At 39.1% G+C, this 19,698-nt stretch overlaps 1 protein-coding gene across 5 annotated transcripts in view; it reads left to right on the top strand.

Moving 5' to 3' along the window:
* Positions 1-6,935: 6,935 nt before the first annotated feature.
* The window catches only part of ZNF566 (zinc finger protein 566), a 38,754-nt gene continuing 25,991 nt past the window's right edge, over positions 6,936-19,698 (top strand). For 4 of the 5 annotated variants that reach the window (XM_040445771.1, XM_040445769.1, XM_040445768.1 and 1 more), the window contains exon 1: positions 7,202-7,356. The gene's annotated coding sequence lies outside the window, so the exon portion shown is untranslated. Of the gene's footprint in view, positions 7,138-7,201; positions 7,357-19,698 lie in introns of those variants that run through there. The other variant, XM_040445767.1, reaches the window with a different exon arrangement.

The following is a 19,698-nucleotide window of genomic DNA, read 5'->3' as shown; positions in this document are numbered from 1 at the left end:
AGTTGGCAACACGTTATCCTAGTTGGCAACAACATGTGCTGTCTGTTACACACCATTTCTGGGAGAATTAGGTGCTCTCTGTGCAGTTCCACTGGGAGAGAACAACCAGAAGCTTATGCCTATTCTCTCCAGACTCTACCCTATGCGCATTTTTCCTTTGCTGGTTTTAATTTGTATCCTTTCACTGTAATAACAGTGAATTCGTGAATATCCTTTCACAAATATAACAGCTTTTCTGGGTCTTGTAATGCCTTCACTGAATCATCAAACTTTAGGGTAATCTTGGGAACCCTCAAAACAACCAGGATATCTATTACAAATATGTTAGCATAAGCTTGGAAATAATCTAATGGTGCTGGGAAAACTGGATATTCACATGCAAAATAATGAAGTTAGACCCTTACTTTACACCACATAAAAAAATTAACTGAAAAGGGATATAAGACCTAAACAAAAGAACTAAAACTATAAAATTATTAAAAGAAAATATGAGGGAAAATCTTCATGACACTGAATTTGGCAATGATTTCCTGAACATGACACTAAAAGCATAGGCAACAAAACAAATTGGACTTCCTCAAAATTAAAAACTTTTGTGCAAAAAAGGATCTATAAACAGGGTGCAAAGGTACTCTACAGAATGGGAGAAAATATTTGTGAATCATGTATCTGATCAAAATGTATAAAGAACTATAATTCAATACAATAAAACAAACAACTCAATTAAAAAATGAGTACACAAAAAGATGCTTAACATTATTAGTCATCAAAGAAATGCAAACCGAAACTACAATGAGACACCCTTCACACCCATTAGGATGGCTGTTATCTAAAGAAAAAAACCCAGAATATAACAAGAGTCGGTGAGGATATGGAGAAATTGGAATCCTTGCGCACTGCCAGAAGGAATATAAAATGATGCAGCCATTGAGGAGAACAGTATGGCAGTTCCTCAAAAAATTAAACACTTAGTTACCATACGATCCAGTATTTCCACTTCTAGGTATACACACAAAAGAACTGAAAGCAGGGTTTCAAAAACTTATCTGTACAGCCATGTTCACTGAAGCATTATTCCCAATAACCAAAAGATGAAAACAACTCAAATGTCCTTCAACAGATAAGTGGATAAACAAAATGTGATATGAACATACAATGAAATATTATTCAGCCTTCAAAATGAATGAAATTCTGATACAGACTATAAGAATGAACCATTAAAATATTATATGCCAAGTTAAATAATCCAGACACAAAAAAATAATGGTTTCATTTACATGAGCAGAACCTATAGTCAAATTCATAGAGACAGAAAGTAGCAGAGTGGTTACAAGGGGATGAAGGGAAGGTAGATGGCTGATTATTGTTTAATGGGTACAGAGTTTAAGTTTAGGGTGATGAAAGATTTCTGGGGATGGAGTGGTGATGCTAATACAATAATGTGAATGTACTAATGCCACTGAACTGTACATTTAAAAATGGTTGATGGGAATGCAAGCTGGCGCGGCCATTCTGGAAAACAGCATGGAGGTTCCTCAAAAAGCTAAAAATAGAACTACCCTACGACCCAGCAACTGCACTACTAGGCATTTATCCACGGGATACAGGTGTGCTGTTTCAAAGGGACACATGCACCCCAATGTTTATAGCAGCACTATCAACAATAGCCAAAGTATGGAAAGAGCCCAAATGTCCATCGATGGATGAATGGATAAAGAAGATGTGGTATATACATATATATAATGGAGTATTACTCGGCAATCAAAAAGAATGAAATCTTGCCATTTGCAACTACATGCATGGAACTGGAGGGTATTATGCTAAGTGAAATGAGTCAGTCAGAGAAAGACAAAAATCACATGACTTCACTTTAAGAGACAAAACAGATGAACATAAGAGAAGGGAAACAAAAATAATATAAAAACAGGGAAGGGGACAAAACAGAAGAGACTCATAAATATGGAGAACAAAGTGAGGGTTACTGGAGGGGTTGGGGGGAGGGGAGATGGGCTAAATGGGTAAGGAGCATTAAGGAATCTACTCCTGAAATCATTGTTTCACTATATGCTAACTAATTTGGATGTAAATTTTAAAAAATAAAAAAATTTAAAAAAATTAAAAAAAATAAAAATGGTTGAAATGGTAAATTAGAAAAAAAAAAAAAAAGATAGTCCTAGAATGGAAACAAATTTGATGCTCATGAGCCAGTAAATATTGCCAAAGCTATGATATGGATATGGTTGCTGAAAAACAAAACAAAACAAAACAAAGTACACATAAGAGGAGATGGTCAATGACAGAATCCTAACTTTAAAAAGGCAAGTGGAAAGGGGTACCTAGGTGGCTCAGTCAGTTAAGCATCAGACTTTGGCTCAGGCCACAATCTCCCAGTTTGTGAGTTTGAGCTCCACAGGGGGCTCAGTGCTGACAGCTGAGCCTGGAACCTGCTTCAGATTCTGTGTCTCCTCTCTCTGCCCTCTGCTGCTCAAGGTCTGTCTCTTTCTCTCGCAAACGTTAAAAAAAATTTTTTTTCATATAAAAAAATAAAAAAGACAAGTGGAAAAACAATTCATGGATGTTTTTGTTGCTGTTATTTGTTTTAGTGATCAGAGGATTAGAATTAGAAAAATGAAAGAGTGGTCTCAAGGAAGCCAAGGAAATTGTCAAGAATGCAGTTGTGATGTTTTTGGAAAGAATGTGAAGAAGTCAACTCTTCTTTCTCATGTAAAGGTGACAATAAATGAAAGCTTATGTATAGAGTATGTCCCAGGGCACCTGGGTGGCTCAGTTGGTTGAATGTCTGTCTCTTGATTTTGGCTCGGGTCATGATCTCATGGTTCATGGAATTGAGCCCTGCATCAGGCTCTGTGCGTACAGTGTGGTGCCTGCTTGGGATTCTCTCTCTCCCTTTTTCTCTCTGCCCCTCTCCTGCTCACGAGCACGCTCTCTCTCAAAATAAATAAACATTTTTTAAGTAAATAAAAAACAGAGTATGTCCCAGTGAAAAATTACTCCTTTCTTTGTCGCTACCCACCCTCTTGCCACCAATGGCTGCCACAGAAATCACTTTTACTAGTTTCTTTCGCAAATTTCAGTTCTTCATGCAAACACAAATATTTATTCATATGCACTCCTCCCCTTTGTTATACAAAAAGTAGAATATTATAACATAAGGTTCTGCATCTTCTTTTTGTTTTTATTTAATATATTTTGGAGGCTTTTTGTATCAGGCCATAGACAGTGTTCTCAGTTTTCTCTCCAATTACATAGTGTTGCACTATGTTCAATGGCTTATTTATGGCTAATTATCAATATTTTGCATTGTGAAGACTGTTATATGTATAATATTGGATATACATCATCATAACTGTAGGATAAAATCCCAGAGGGGATTGCTCAGTGAAAGTTAAGTGCAATTGAAATTTTGAAAGATGTTGCCAAATTGTCTTTCAAAAAGTTTGTAACAATCTGCAGTCCCTCTAACAACAAAGGTTTTCATCTTTGGGGAATTTTTGCCATCCTAGTCCGTAAGAATAAATATCTCCATATATGTCTAATGGAATTTATCTGATTGTGAATGAGATTGGGCGTATTTTCACATATTTGAGAACATGGGACTATGTTCTATGTTTTGTTTGTTAATCTCTTTTCCATTCTTATTGGGTTGTTAGTCTTTCTTTAAATCTTTTTTTTTTTTTTTTTTTTTTTTTGGTGCTCCTTATTCTTTAGGGAGCTTAGTCATTTGTTTGTAACACAAAATGCAAATATGTTTCCAGTTTGTCACTTTAACTTTTTTTTTTCATGTAGTAGGGATAATTAATCTTCTACGTTTTGATTTTTAGTTTTTGAAGTTTAGAAAGGCTTTCCCTCCTCCATGGTTATAAAGTAATTCACCCAAGTTTTCAGTCTTTGTAATTTAAGTTTTTTGTTTCAATTTAAAATTTTGACCCATGTGGAATTAATTCTGGATTCAGTACATGGCATAATCCATCCTCTTCTTTCTACAAAGTCTATCAAATTGTCCCTATTACCTTTATTGAAAAGTCCATCTTTTTCCCAACTGATTTGAGATGCCCCATTCACCATACACTAGAATCCTTCATTTAGTTCTATTTTTGGATTCTCTATTTTGTTCCACTGGTCTGTCCATTCAGATGACAATCCCGTATTATTTAAATTTTGAAGTTTTAGCATATATTTTGTTATAAGACTAGTCCCATATGCCCCACACTGCTTTTTTTCTTCCAATTAGACTGTCTGTTCTTGCCTTTGTTTTTACATTTGAACTTTTTTTTTAATGTTATTTTTGAGAGAGAGAGAGAGAGAGAGAACAAGTGGTATAGGGCAGAGAGAGAGAGAGAGAGAGGAGACACAGAATCCAAAGCAGGCTCCAGGCTCTGAACTATCTGTCCGCATAGAGACTGATGTGGGGCTCAAACCCACGAACGTTGAAATCATGACCTGAGCTGAAGTCAGACACTTAACCAATGAGCCACCCAGGCACCCTGACCTTTATTTTTTAAATACTTATTTAAGTAATCTCTACACCCAACATGGGGCTCAAACTAATGACCCTGAGATCAAGAGTTACATGCTCTTCCAAATGAGCCAGTCAGGAGCCCCTCCATTTGAACTTTAAAATAACCCCTACCTATCTAGAGAAAGATATTATTTTCAATGGGATCATGTTAAATTCATAAATTAATTTAAATGACATTTTTTATAATAAAGGATTTCTATTCAAGAATATGGTATAATTTTTCATTTAAGTCTTTTTTTGTGTATCCTCATAGGGTTTTAAACTTTTTCTTAAATAGGATTTATTTTTTGCTAAGATTATCCTGAAGAATTTTATCCTATTCTAAGTTTTTGTTTGTATATATAAAACTTACAGGAATTTTAGACCCAACTACCTTACATTCTCCTTTTTATTTAAAATTATGTTGGGTGCCTGGCTGGTTTAGTCAGTGGACTATACAACTCTTGATCTCTGGGTTGTGAGTTTGTGCCCATGTTGGGTGTAGATTACTTAAAAATAAAATGTTTACAGGCGCCTGGGTGTCTCAGTTGGTTAAGCACCTGACTCTTGATTTCACCTCAGGTCATGCTCTCATGGTTAGTAAGATCCAGTCCCGCAGGGGGCTCTGCGCTGACAGCACTTAGCCTGTTTGGGATTCTCTCTCTCCCTTCCCCACTGTTTCTCTCAAAACTATAAACAAACAAATATTTAAAAGACAAAACAAAATAATGTTAAAAGTAACTGTAGTAACATACCTGGATAAAGCATCTTTGCAATTAGGAACAATCTATTTTTACACCTAATAAAATCCACCTGGTCTGAGGGTAAGCGGAGGGAGTTACTAAATTAGTTTGTCTGAGTAGGCTCCTTAAGGAACTATAAACTTATATTCCTTGATCTCTCTAAGCCAAGTTTTTCTCTTCATAAAATGGGAATGACACTAATTTACTTCTCTGCTATTGCAATGGTCCACACTACCTTCATGCTTTATTTCTTAGCCCAGGATTTCACAAATCAGCTCCTTTAGACCTACATCCCATCACAAGGACATTAAAAGAACACAGAAGACTGAACTGCTATGTCTCCAAGGTTTGTACTTTAAGTAGAGCAAGCAGTTCATTTAAAAAACAAAAACAACAGGGACGCCTGGGTGGCTGAGTCGCTTAAGGGTCCACTTCAGCTCAGGTCATGAACTCCCCGTCCATGGGTTTGCGCCCCAAGCAGTCTTCTGTGCTGACAGCTCAGAGCCTGGAGCTTGCTTCGGATTCTAGGTGTATGTCTCTCTTTCTGCCCCTCCCCCAATGAATAAACGTTAAAAAAAAAATTAAAAATAAATAAAAAAAAGTCCTTTTCAAATACTTTCTTTTAAGAGAACAAATGCTAATTTTATTTCAATTCCATAACAATGCTACTGGTTTTACCCAAAAGTCAGGCTTTAAGTCACTTATCAGCTCAATTATGTAAACTTTCTCCCACCAAAATACTTAAAAAAACAGGGGTGCCTGAGTGGTTCAGTCGGTTGAGCGTCTGAATTCGGCTTAGGTAATGAGTTCGAGCCCCGCGTAGGACCCCGTGCTGACCGTTCGGAGCCTGGAGCCTGTTTCAGATTCTGTCTCCCTCTCTCTCTGCCCCTCCCCCGCTCATGCTCTGTCTCTCTCTCTCTGTCAAAAATAAATAAACATTAAAAAATATTTTAAAGAAAAAACACATTCTAGGAAAATCTATCCTTGTTACTGTTTTATTATTGTGGCTCAGAGATTATCTCCAAGATACAATCCCAGTCATACAATGATATTTATTTAAATTACCAATTACACACCCAGACACAAACTCCTGAGTACTGTTTCTCCCTCTCCCCACGACCCCCCAACACCTTAAATCACACACACCTGGAATCCCATTACTTGCTTCCCGCAAAGGCTGACTCACCACCCCATCACTCTCCTCAGGCCCTGACTTTCACACACAAATCAATAGCACAGAATAATACCAGCCCCCTTTGCAACGTCGCAAACCCCTCCCTTTTGGCGTTTCCAAACCCGTTTCACGTTTAGCAATTCCTCCCCTTGGACCTCCCCAATCCCGTTGCAGGTTTCCAGTCTCCTCCCTTTTGGTCACCCTAGCTTTAAGTCTCAGAAGCTCAGATCCCACAACTCGTTTGCACAGAGGAGCCCCACGCCAAACTCCCGCCTGAACAAAGGCCGACCAAAGAAGTCTGCGCACTCCTTGGGCGAAATGACCCTCCCAAGAAGTCTCTGGGGTGTAGCCAGGCGCGAGCAGTGAAGAATCAAGACGAATTTCAAAGGGTCCATCCAACGCTCTCCCTGCTCCGAACTACATTTCCCAGAAGGCTCAATGGTGCGAATTATCTTACCTAAACCAAACTAGCCCTCCTCTTCCTGAGTCCGTACAACTCCTGAGGATAGGAGGGTGGGCCGGAGAAGGAACCCCATTTCAAACACGTCAGAATAGCTTTTGGAAGCCACTGCCTAAGGCCGTGCCAGCCTTTGTGAGGCCTCCGGTGCGCGGTTCCATGAGGGGGCGCAAACCTTTAAGCAGGGCCTCAGCTAACCCCTGACAGAAATTCTGGCGACCGGGAGCCATCTTGCCTGCCACAGGTAAGTTTCTGACTACATTTCCCAGAGGACTCCTCGGCATCGTTGTGATTCTCGCGTGAATTCAGCCTCCAAGTCACGCGCTGGCGGTACCCTCAGGTCTGCACCCACAACTGTTGCAGCGCTGTGGAGGGTACCGCTGTTTTGGAAGCTTGGAAGGCCTGGGGTGAGGCTCCCTAGGAGAGGGCGGGGCCGGAGGCTCGGCTCTGTACGGCGGAGGAGGTAAGATTGAAGTTGTGTGATTGTGTCTGGCTGGTAGTATGTAGTGAATGACCGTGTGGTTGTGACTAGCTGTTTCTGTGGTGTGTGCTTCCAGTGATTACCCGTGTGCAGCACGGTCTGGGAGCTCGTGACTGTTCTGGTGTGATTGGATGTGACTCGGTGGTGTTTGTGTGTGTGAGAGAGAAAGGGAGAGAGTGAGTGAGTGGGACCACGTGCGGCATTGTGTGTGAAGGTGTGGGGAGCTTGTGACTCGGTAGATGTAATAATAGTGTTTGTTCCCGTTAGGGCGTGTGATTGTGCGACTCTGTGACTGTGTGCTGCAGAATACAGTTGGGGGTACTTGTGAATTCTATGTGGTTTTATCTGTGGATAGTGTGATTGTGACTGTGCGACCATCTGCGGGCGTGTGGTGCCTGTGTCAGTGCGGTTGTGACTGAATGTCCTCTTGGTAACTGTGTGGTTGTGCTTATGTGACCGTTGAGGCCCAGGGTGTTGGCCCTGTTGCTTTGGTTATGGGTTACCGCTAGCTGTCTGTCCCCGTGGTGGTCGTGTGATTATGTTTTGGGTGACTGGATAAATATATGAGGTTTTTTCACTTAGGTTGTATACCTACATATTATACTATGGTTTTCCCTCGTTTTAAAACTTTTGCAAATGCTATCATATGGTCTTTTGTCTTTTATTTTGCTTATTTGTACAACTATGTTTTAGACAATTGTCATATTAAATATAGTAGTGGTTCATTTGTTTTCTTTGCATTACATCCTTTGAAATATACCCTTGTTATTCATCCCTTCAATTAATGATGGGTGTTTGAATTGTTTCTAGTTTCCGACTTTATACACAGCGCTGCCACAGCATTCTTTTACAGCGGATACATGTGCATGAGTTTCTCTACCTGACAGTGGAATTGCTGGCTCATATGATATCCTACACTTTACTCAGTAGTACCAAAATAATTACCTAAGTGGGTGTGCACATTTTTGCTTGCACAGCAATATTTGAAACTTCTCATTGCTCCATGTTTCTACCAAAACATGATTCTCAAAGTTTTAAAAAACATCTTTAGGAGATAGAGCATAAAGTGCACAAATCCTAAGTATACAGCTGTAACACAATTTCCTAAAGCAACATAAAGAACATGGCCAGCACCCCAGAAGGTTCCCTGATGCCCCTTCCCAGTTATTTCTCCCACAATCACTGTTCAGAAGTCTATCGCCATTAATTTTACCCATTCTTGAACTTCACATATGAATGGAATTGTATAGCATGTGCTCTTTTATGCCTGGCTTCTTCCACATTATGTCTGAGATTCGTCCAAGTTGTCCACTGTAGTTGTACTTAGTTGTCATTACATGGGGATGTATTGCAATGTATTAATTGCTTACACTGTTGATGGACATTTGATAGTTTACATTTTTTGGCTGTTACAGATTGTATTGCTGCTATGAACATTCTCTGTTTTTGGTGAACATGTAAATGCTTTTCTCTTGGCTAAATATTTAGGAGTGGAATTGCTAGATAATATGGTAGGCATTTGTTTAATAGATTCTACCAATTTCTCATGTGGTTGTACCAATCCATCCAGCAACGTATGAGAGTTGCTCCACATTGGCTCTGTTGAGATTGCCAGTCTTTTAATTATTCTGGTGGTTATGTAGTGGAATTTCATCGCAGTTTTTTTTTTTTTAAGGTTATTTATTTTGAGAGCAAGAAAGCACAAGTAGGGGAGGGGCAGAGAGAGAGGAGAAAGTGAGAATTCCAAGCAGGCTCTTTGCTGAGGGCACAGAGCCCCCACGCGGGGCTCAAACTCACGAGCTGTGAGATCATGACCTGCACCGAAGTTGGTTGCTTAACCACCCAGGCACTCCTCATCGCAGTTTTAATTTGTTTCCCTGATGGGTAATGATGTTCAGCATCTTTTCACAGGTTTATTGGCTATTTGGATATTCTGGGGTGGGTGTGTGTGTGTGTGTGTGTGTGTGTGTGTGTGTGTTTTCCAAAGGTTTTTTTTTTTTTTGATTTTTTTAATTTATTTTTTGTTTTTAAATCCTTGTTTATTTTTGAGAGAGAGCATGAGCTGGAAAGAGGCAGAAAGATGAGACAGAATATCCAAAGCAGGCTCTGCACTGACAGCAGTAAGCCAGATTTGGGGCTCTAACTCAGAAACCACACCATCATGACCTGAGCTGAAGTTGGATGCTTACTGACTAAGCCACCCAGGTGCCCCTTGTATATCCTGTTTTTTGTTTTTTTAATTTACATCCAAATTAGTTAGCATACAGTGAAACAATGATTTCAGGAGTAGATTCCTTAATGCCCCTTACCCATTTAGCCCATCCGTCCTCCAGTAACCCTCTGTTTGTTCTCCATATTTATGAGTCTCTTCTGTTTTGTCCCCCTCCCTGTTTTTATATTTTGTTTCCCTTCCCTTATGTTCATCTGTTTTGTCTCTTAAAGTCCTCATATGAGTGAAGTCATGTGATTTTTGTCTTTCTCTGACTAATTTCACTTACCATAATACCCTCCAGTTCCATCCATTTAGTTGCAAATGGCAAGATTTCATTCTTTTTGATTGCTGAGTAATACTCCATTGTATATATATACCACATCTTCTTTATCCATTCATCCATCGATGGACATTTGGGCTCTTTCCATGTGCATGTGTCCCTTCGAAACAGCACACTTGTATCTCATGGATAAATACCTACTAGTGCAATTGCTGGGTCGTAGGGTATTTCTTTTTTATTTTATTTTATTTTATTTTATTTTATTTTATTTTATTTTATTTTATTTTATTTTATTTTTTTCAATATATGAAATTTTTTGTCAAATTGGTTTCCATACAACACCCAGTGCTCATCCCAAAAGGTGCCCTCCTCAATACCCATCACCCACCCTCCCCTCCCTTCCACCCCCCATCAACCCTCAGTTTGTTCTCAGTTGTTGTTTTTTTTAATTTTTTTTTTCAACGTTTATTTATTTTTGGGACAGAGAGAGACAGAGCATGAACGGGGGAGGGGCAGAGAGAGAGGGGAGACACAGAATCGGAAACAGGCTCCAGGCTCTGAGCCATCAGCCCAGAGCCCGACGTGGGGCTCGAACTCACGGACCGCGAGATCGTGACCTGGCTGAAGTCGGACGCGTAACCGACTGCGCCACCCAGGCGCCCCTGTTCTCAGTTTTTAAGAGTCTCTTATGCTTTGGCTCTCTCCCACTCTAACCTCTTTTTTTTTTTTTTTTTTTTTTGTTTTCTTTCCCCTCCTCCATGGGTTTCTGTTGAGTTTCTCAGGATCCACATAAGAGTGAAAACATATGGTATCTGTCTTTCTCTGTATGGCTTATTTCACTTAGCATCACACTCTCCAGTTCCATCCACGTTGCTACAAAGGGCCAGATTTCGTTCTTTCTCATTGCCATGTAGTACTCCATTGTGTATATAAACCACAATTTCTTTATCCATTCATCAGTTGATGGACATTTAGGCTCTTTCCATAATTTGGCCATTGTTGAGAGTGCTGCTATAAACATTGGGGTACAAGTGCCCCTATGCATCAGTACTCCTGTATCCCTTGGGTAAATTCCTAGTAGTGCTATTGCTGGGTCATAGGGTAGGTCTATTTTTAATTTTCTGAGGAACCTCCACACTGCTTTCCAGAGTGGCTGCACCAAGGGTCGTAGGGTATTTCTATGTTTAACTTTTTGAGGAACCTCCATACTGTTTTCCAGAGTGGCTGCACCAGCTTGCATTCCCACTGGCAGTGCAAAAGAGATAGATCCTCTTTCTCCACATCCTCACCAACATCTGTTTTTGCCTGAGTTGTTAATGTTAGCCATTCTGACAGGTGTAAGATGGTATCTCATTGTGGTTCTGATTTGTATTTCCCTGATGATGAGTGATGTTGAGCATTTTTTCATGTGTCGGTTGGCCATCTGGATGTCTTCTTTGGAGAAGTGTCTATTCATGTCTTTTGCCCATTTCTTCACTGGATTATTTGTGTTTTGGGTGTTGAGTTTGATAAGTTCGTTATAGATTTTGGATACTAACCCTTTATCTGATATGTCATTTGCAAATATCTTCTCCCATTCTGTTGGTTACCTTTTAGTTTTGCTGATTGTTTCCTTCGCTGTGCAGAAGCTTTTTATTTTGATGAGGTCCCAGTAGTTCTTTTTGCTTTTGTTTCCCTTGCCTCTGGAGACGTGTTGAGTAAGAAGTTGCTGCGGGCAAGATCAAAGAGGTTTTGCCTGCTTTCTCCTTGAGGAATTTGATGGCTTCCTGTCTTACATTTAGGTCTTTCATCCATTTTGAGTTTATTTTTGTGTATGGTGTAAGAAAGTGGTCCAGGTTCATTCTTTGGCATGTCGCTGTCCAGTTTTCCCAGCACCACTTGCTGAAGAGACTGTCTTTATTCCATTGGATATTCTTTCCTGCTCTGTCAAAGATTAGTTGGCCATATGTCTGTAGGTCCATTTCTGGGTTCTCTATTCAGTTCCATTGATCTGAGTGTCTGTTCTTGTGCCAGTACCATACTGTCTTGATGATTACAGCTTTGTAATACAGTTTGAAGTCCGGGATTGTGATGCCTCCTGCTTTGGCTTTCTTTTTCAAGATTGCTTTGGCTATTTGGGACCTTTTCTGTTTCTATACAAATTTTAGGATTGTTTGTTCTAGCTCTGTGAAGAATGCTGGTGTTATTTTGATAGGGATTGCATTGAATATGTAGATTGCTGTGGGTAGTATTGACATTTTAACAATGTTTGTTCTTCCTATCCAGGAGCATGGAATCTTTTTCCATTTTTTTATGTCTTCTTCAATTTCTGTCATAAGCTTTCTATAGTTTTCAGCGTATAGATTTTTCACCTCTTTGGTTAGATTTATTCCTAGGTATTTTATGGTTTTTGGTGCAACTGTAAATGGGATCAATTCCTTGATTTCTGTTTCTTTTGCTTCATTGTTGGTGTGTAAGAATGCAACTGATTTCTGTATATTGATTTTTATATCCTGCAACTCTGCTGACTTCATGAATCAGTTCTAGCATTTTTTTGGTGGAATCTTTAGGGTTTTCCATATACAGTGTCATGTCATCTGCAAAGAGTGAAAGTTTGACCTCCTCCTGGCCGATTTGGATGCCTTTTATTTATTTGTATTGTCCGATTGCAGAGGCTAAGACTTCCAATACTATGTTGAATAACTGGCGAGAGTGGACATCCCTGTCTTGTTACTGACCTTAGGAGGAAAGCTCTCAGTTTTTCCCCAATGAGGGTGGTATCAGTGTTGGGTCTTTCATATATGGCTTTTATGACCTCGAAGTATGATCCTTCTATCCCTACTTTCTTGAGGGTTTTTATCAAGAAAGAATACTGTAGTTTGTCAAATGCTTTCTCTGCACCTATTGAGAGGATCATATGGTTCTTGTCCTTTCTTTTATTGATGTGATGAATCACATTAATTGTTTTGCAGCTATTGAACCAGCCCTGCATCCCAGGTATAAATCCCACTTGGTCACAGTGAATAATTTGTTTAATGTATTGTTGGATTCGGTTGACTAATATCTTTTGCATCCATGTTCATCAGGGAAATTGGTCTGTAGTTCTCCTTTTTAGTGGGATCTCTGTCTAGTTTGGGAATCAAGGTAATGCTGACTTCATAGAATGAGTTTGGAAGTTTTCCTTCCATTTCTGTTTTTTGGAACAGCTTCAAGAGAATAGGTGTTATATCTTCCATAAATGTTTGGTAGAATTCCCCTGGAAAGCCATCGGGCCCTGGACTCTTGTTTCTTGGGAGGTTTTTTATTACTAATTTGATTTCTTTACTGGTTATGGGTCTGTTCAAATTTTCTATTTCTTCCTGTTTCAGGTTTTTTTTTTCAGAGTTTATAGCATTTGGGTTTTATTTTATTTATTATTTTTTAATATGAAATTTGTGAAATTGGTTTGCATGGAACACCCAGTGCTCATCCTAACAGGTGCCCTCCTCAATGCCCATCACCAACTTTCCCCTCCCTCCCACCCCCCCCATCACCCTCAGTTTATTCTCAGTTTTTAAGAGTCTCTTATGGTTTGCCTCCCTCTCTTCCTGTTTCAGTTTTGGTAGTAGTATGTGTTTCTAGGAATTTGTCCATTTCTTCCAGGTTGCCCATTTTATTGGCATATAATTGCTCATAGTATTCTCTTATTATTGTTTTTATTTCTGCTATGTTGGTTGTGATCGCTCCTCTTTCGTTCTTGATTTCATTTTTGGGGGTCCTTTCCTTTTTCTTTTTGGTCAAACTGCCTAGTGGTTTATCAATTTTGTTAATTCTTTCAAAGAATCAGCTTCTGGTTTCATTGATCTGTTCTGCTTTTTTGGTTTTGATAGCATTAATTTCTGCTCTAATCTTTATTATTTCCTGTCTTCTGCTGGTTTTGGGTTTTATTTCCTGTTCTTTTTCCAGCTCTTTAAGGCATAAGGTTAGGTTGTATATCTGGGATCTTTCTACCTTCTTTAGGAAGGCCTAGATTGCTATATACTTTCCTCTTATGACTGCCTTTGCTGCATCCCAGAAGTTATCCTGTTTTTTAAAGTGTCTGTTCAGGTCTTTTCACTCACTGCCCTTAAAAATTTTTTGTCTTCATTTAAAGACAACTTTTTATTTTCATATTGTAAATGTAGTTTAAAGAATTCCTATGTATTCTTTTTTAAAGTTTATTATTATTTTTTAATTTTTTTAATGCTTATTTATTTTTGAGAGAGAGAGCGAGCACGTGCGAGTCTGGGAGGGACAGAGGGTGAGGAAGATTCAGAATCTGAAGCAGGCTCCAGGCTGTCAGTTGTCAGCACAGAGCCAGATGTAGGGCTTGAACCCACAAATCATGAGATCATGACCTGAGCCAAACTCCTATGCTTAACTGACTGAGCCACCCAGGCATCCCCTTAAGTGTATTATTTATTTTGAGAGAGAGTGTGCAAGTGGGGGAGGGGCAGAGACGATGGAGAGAAAGAAAGAATCCCAAGCAGGCTTCACACAGTCAGCATGGAGCCCAGTGTGGGGCTTAAACCCACGAACTGCAAGATCATGACCTGAGCTGAAGCTGGACGCTTAACTGCCTGAGCCACCCAGGCTCCCCGAATTCCTATGTATTCTTCACTCAGGTGCCCATGGTACGATGATGAAAATCAGGAAATTTACACAGAAATAAGATTTTTGACTAATTTACAAACCTTACTTAAATTTTGCTAATTGTCCTATCAGTGCCCTTTTCTGTTCCAGGACCCAATATAAAATACTTCACTGATTTAGTTGTCTTGTCTCTTCCCATCAGACATAGTTCTTTAGTTTTTTTCATCTTTCATGACCTTGATACTTCTGAAGGGTACTGGCCAGTTTTCTTGTAGAATGTCTTTCAATTTGGATTTGTCTGCTTTTTCCTCATGGTTAAATTTAGACTATGCATTTTTGGCTAAAAGATCACAGAAATCTTTTATGTGATCACATATCTTTTATATGACAATGTGTCATATAATGATACCAGTATATCTCATTACTGGTAATGTTAACTATGATCACTTGGTTGAGATGGTATCTGCCAGGTTTCTTCCTTGTAAAACTATTTTTCTCTCTTTTTTTTTTTTTTTCCGTTTTTTTTTATTTATTTATGGGACAGAGAGAGACAGAGCATGAACGGGGGAGGGGCAGAGAGAGAGGGAGACACAGAATCGGAAACAGGCTCCAGGCTCCAAGCCATCAGCCCAGAGCCTGACGCGGGGCTCGAACTCACGGACCGTGAGATCGTGACCTGGCTGAAGTCGGACGCTTAACCGACTGCGCCACCCAGGCACCCCTACTATTTTTCTCTTTTTAGTTAATAAGTATCTTGTGGGGAGATGCTTTAGAGACTATGCAAAACTACTGTTCTCATGGGGGTGCCTGGCTGGTTCAGTCATAAGACCATGTGACTCTGGATCTCAGGGTCATGTGTTTGAGCCCCATGTTAGGGGTAGAGATTACTTAAATAAATAAACTTAAAAAAAATACTGTTCTCATCATACTTTCACCCATTGATAATTCTTGTCTGTAACAACTATTACTGTGGTGTGTGCCTAGTGGTGGTTTTCTCTTTCCATCATTCCTTATATATTTATTAAATTCTGTAAAAAGCTGTCCATTATTCCTCATGTGTTTATTCAATTACTTGTTTATTAACTAATGGATACTTATTTTGTTCTATGAGTTGTAATCCATTATTATTGTTATATAATTTGTTGCTCAAATTGTCCCAGATTTGGCCATTAGGAACTCCAAATTAGCTCCTGTGTCCTTTCAACATGGCATCATTTTTGAGTACTTTCTTATGCCTATGTATATGTCTTCTCCCATTTTCCTAGCAGGTTTTTAGCCCTTTGTTTTTTTATGATTAGTGCTTTTTTCATATCTTGAAAAGAAATCTTTATATTTCCAAGTTCCTGCAGATATTCTATGTTTTCTTATAGATTTAGCATTCATATTTAAGTCTGTTGTCCATCTTGAATTAGTTTTTGTGTATGGTATTTATTGAAAACACCATCTTTGCACATCTGAAATGCTAGAGGCTTTTATCATAAATCAGGTGATATATACTGTCATCCTCTTTCTGGACTGTAATTCTGTTTTATTTTATTTTATTTTATTTATTTTTTTTTATCAATGCCACTGTCTTGAAATCTATAGTATTAGTTCTCCAACCTTGTTTCTTTTCTTTTTTAAGATTGTCTTGGCTGTTGTAAGTCCCTTGGATGTCAGAATCAACTTGTTAATTCTCACCAAAAATAAAAAATCCTTGCTGGGGTTTTGTTTGTGAATCTATATGTTAATTTGGGGAGAATTGACATCCTATCAATATTGAATCTTCCAATTAATAAATATAGTATATGTCTACATTTGTTAAGGTCTTTAATTTCTCTCAATGATTTGTTGTAGTTTTCAATGCACATCTTTTATTGTATTTGTGCCTGGGTATTTGACATTGTCAGTGGTATTTAATTTTTTTTTCCAGTTGTTTATTGCTATAAGTACAATTTTTTTTTTTTGTATATTGTCCTTGTATCTAGCATCTACAGAACACCTACTGTAGATGCTATTTATCAAGTCTGAAGTTCTCATTCGTTAAGATTTTTACATTAATGGGGGCTCGAATTTAGCAATTGCATTTTCTGTGTCTTTCGAGAGGATTTTTTTTTTACTATTATTATCAATGTGGTAAATTATCTTAAGTTTCATACCTTGAACCAACCTATCATTCCTGAAATAAATCTTACTTGCCCATAGAGTATTAAACTTTTTAACATCTTCACTGGGTTAGATCTGCTAATGAACTTCTGCATGTATGTTCATGAGAAATATTGGCCCATAATTTTCATTTTATGTCTTTGTTTTGATATCAGTCTTATATTAGCCTCATAAAATGAATTAAGAAGAATTCCCTGTGTTTTTCTATTCACTATGTGTAAGATTAAAGGTTTTCCTTAAATTTGGAAGAATTCACTGGTGAAGCTATCTGGGTCTGAACTTTTCTTGATAGGAAGATTTTAAACTGTGGGATCAATTTACCTCTTCAGATGTTTCAGGTTTTTTGTCTGTTTTGTCCATTTTGGCATGTTTTTTTTTTTTTTTTTAAATTTTTTTTTCAATGTTTATTTATTTTTGGGACAGAGAGAGACAGAGCATGAACGGGGGAGGGGCAGAGAGAGAGGGAGACACAGAATCGGAAACAGGCTCCAGGCTCTGAGCTGTCAGCACAGAGCCCGACGCGGGGCTTGAACTCGCGGACCGCAAGATCGTGACCTGGCTGAAGTCGGACGCTTAACCGACTGCGCCACCCAGGCGCCCCCATTTTGGCATGTTTTTAAAAGAATTTGTTTCATCTAAGCTTTCAAATTTAAGAGCATGAAGTTACTAGTGTTATTATGTTTTTAATGTCTGTGGCATCTATAATGATGTTCACGTTTTCATTCTTGATTTTGTTCATTTGTGTTATCCCTCTCATTTTCATCAGTGGTATTTGTAACATTTTTTCTTCTGGGTACTTTCAAAACTTTTTTCTCGGGTTGTGGTTTTGATTTTTGTTTTCTGTGTTTTCCTTTTTATTTATTATTCTTCAGGTTTGCTGAGCTTGAAACTCTTGTTGAGGCTTTTAATCAGTTAATCAGTTTAGACAATTATTATTCTCCAATCTCTTTTATTTCTCAGACACTCCACTTACATATATGGTAAATCTTTGGACTGTGTCCCTTTTGTCTTACACTCACTTCTGTTCTTTCTGTTCTTTTTTTCTACTTCATGTGGATTTTTTGGTTTGTTTTTGACTTGTCTTTCAGTTCATTAATTCTTTTTTCTTTTTAATTTTTTTAATGTTTATTTGTTTTGGAGAGCGGGGAAGGGGGCAGAGAGAGAGGGATACAGAATATGAAGCAGGCTCCCTGCAGTCAGCGCAAAGCCCGATGTGGGACTTCAACCCACTAACCACGAGATCATGACCTGAGCTGAAGTGCTGAAGTTGGACACTTAACTGACTTAGCCACCCAGGTGCCTCTGAGTTCAGTAATTCTCTTAATTTCCTTCCTTCCTTCCTTCCTTCCTGCCTTCCTGCTTGCTTGCTTGCTTGCTTGCTTGCTTTCTTTCTTTCTTTCTTTCTTTCTTTCTTTCTTTCTTCTTAGTTTATTTATTTATTTATTTGGTAATCTCTATATCCAATGTGGGGCTCAAAGTCACGGCCCTGAGATCAAGAATCATGTGTTCTTGTGCCTAAGCCAGCCAGGTGCCCTAATTTCTTAATTTCTTCATTTACTGATGTAGGTTGCCTATTTGGTTCTTTTTTACAGATTTCAGTTCTGTTTAATTTCTTTATCTTACCCATTTCCTTATATTTTGGTTGTTTTTAACATTTTAAAACTATTTTATTTTTTTTATTTTTTTTAATTTTTTTTTCAACGTTTATTTATTTTTGGGACAGAGAGAGACAGAGCATGAACGGGGGAGGGGCAGAGAGAGAGGGAGACACAGAATCGGAAACAGGCTCCAGGCTCCGAGCCATCAGCCCAGAGCCTGACACGGGGCTCGAACTCACGGACCGTGAGATCGTGACCTGGCTGAAGTCAGACGCTTAACCGACTGCGCCACCCAGGCGCCCCTTAAAACTATTTTAAAGCTATTTTAAATTGTTTGCCAACTCTAATATCTGTATTGTCCATGGTTCTGTTTTCTGGCTTTATCTCTGAGCATATCTAGCATTTTTTATTTTTTTTTTAATTTTTTTTAAATGTTTGTTTATTTTTGAGGCAGAGGGAGACAGAGCATGAATGGGGGAGGGTCAGAGAGAGAGAGAGAGACACAGAATCTGAAGCAGGCTCCAGGCTCTGAGCTGTCAGCACAGAGCCCGATGCGGGGCTCGAACTCACGGACCGTGAGATCATGACCTGAGCCGAAGTTGGACGCTTAACTGACTGAGCCACCCAGGCGCCCCTATCTAGCATTTTTTAATTGGATGATAGATATTGTGTCGAAAACAACCATGGAGGCCAAGGGCAACCACCACCTACATCTAGCCTTCTCGTTATATCAGAAAAATTAAAGTGCTTTTCAGGTCTCTTTTACTAGCAAATACAATTCTTAGTATACAAGAAATTTTCAGGATAATGTTGGAAATAATTTAAAACATTATGTTTTTATTAAAAGACCGCTTGTTTAGAAGAGTGCAAAATTCTTGGGGCGCCTGGGTGGCGCAGTCGGTTGAGCGTCCGACTTCAGCCAGGTCACGATCTCGCAGTCTGTGAGTTCGAGCCCTGCGTCAGGCTCTGGGCTGATGGCTCGGAGCCTGGAGCCTGTTTCCGATTCTGTGTCTCCCTCTCTCTCTGCCCCTCCCCCGTTCATGCTCTGTCTCTCTCTGTCCCAAAAATAAATAAACGTTTAAAAAAAAAAATAAAAAAAAAAAAAAAAAAGAAAAAGAGTGCAAAATTCTCAAAAATTTTATTTAGTAGATTTCAGAGGGCTGTCTTGTCTGTAGTGGTATCTTTTGGCGGTGCTCCATACCCAACATGTGGTCATTTTGTAAACATACTACAGTCTTGGCCACAGAGATTACTGGTTTTAAAAGGAAGGGTCAGGGGCGCCTAGGTGGCACAGTTGGTTGAGTGTCCAACTCTTGGTTTCAGCTCAGGTCATGATCTCACAGTTGGTGAGTTCGAGCCCCACACTGGGATCTGCGCTGATAGCGTGGAGCCTGCTTGGGATTCTGTCTCTCCTCTCTGTCTCTCCTGCGCCTGTGCGCACGTGTTCTCTCTCTCTCTCTCTCTCTCTCTCTCTCTCTCTCTCTCTCTCTCTCTCTCTC

Source organism: Herpailurus yagouaroundi, unplaced genomic scaffold (assembly GCF_014898765.1).
Source record: "Herpailurus yagouaroundi ecotype Mexico unplaced genomic scaffold, PumYag 194, whole genome shotgun sequence".
Classification (NCBI taxonomy): domain Eukaryota; kingdom Metazoa; phylum Chordata; class Mammalia; order Carnivora; family Felidae; genus Herpailurus; species Herpailurus yagouaroundi.
Note: the sequence above shows the minus strand (reverse complement) of the source record. Positions and strands in the feature narration are given on the sequence as shown.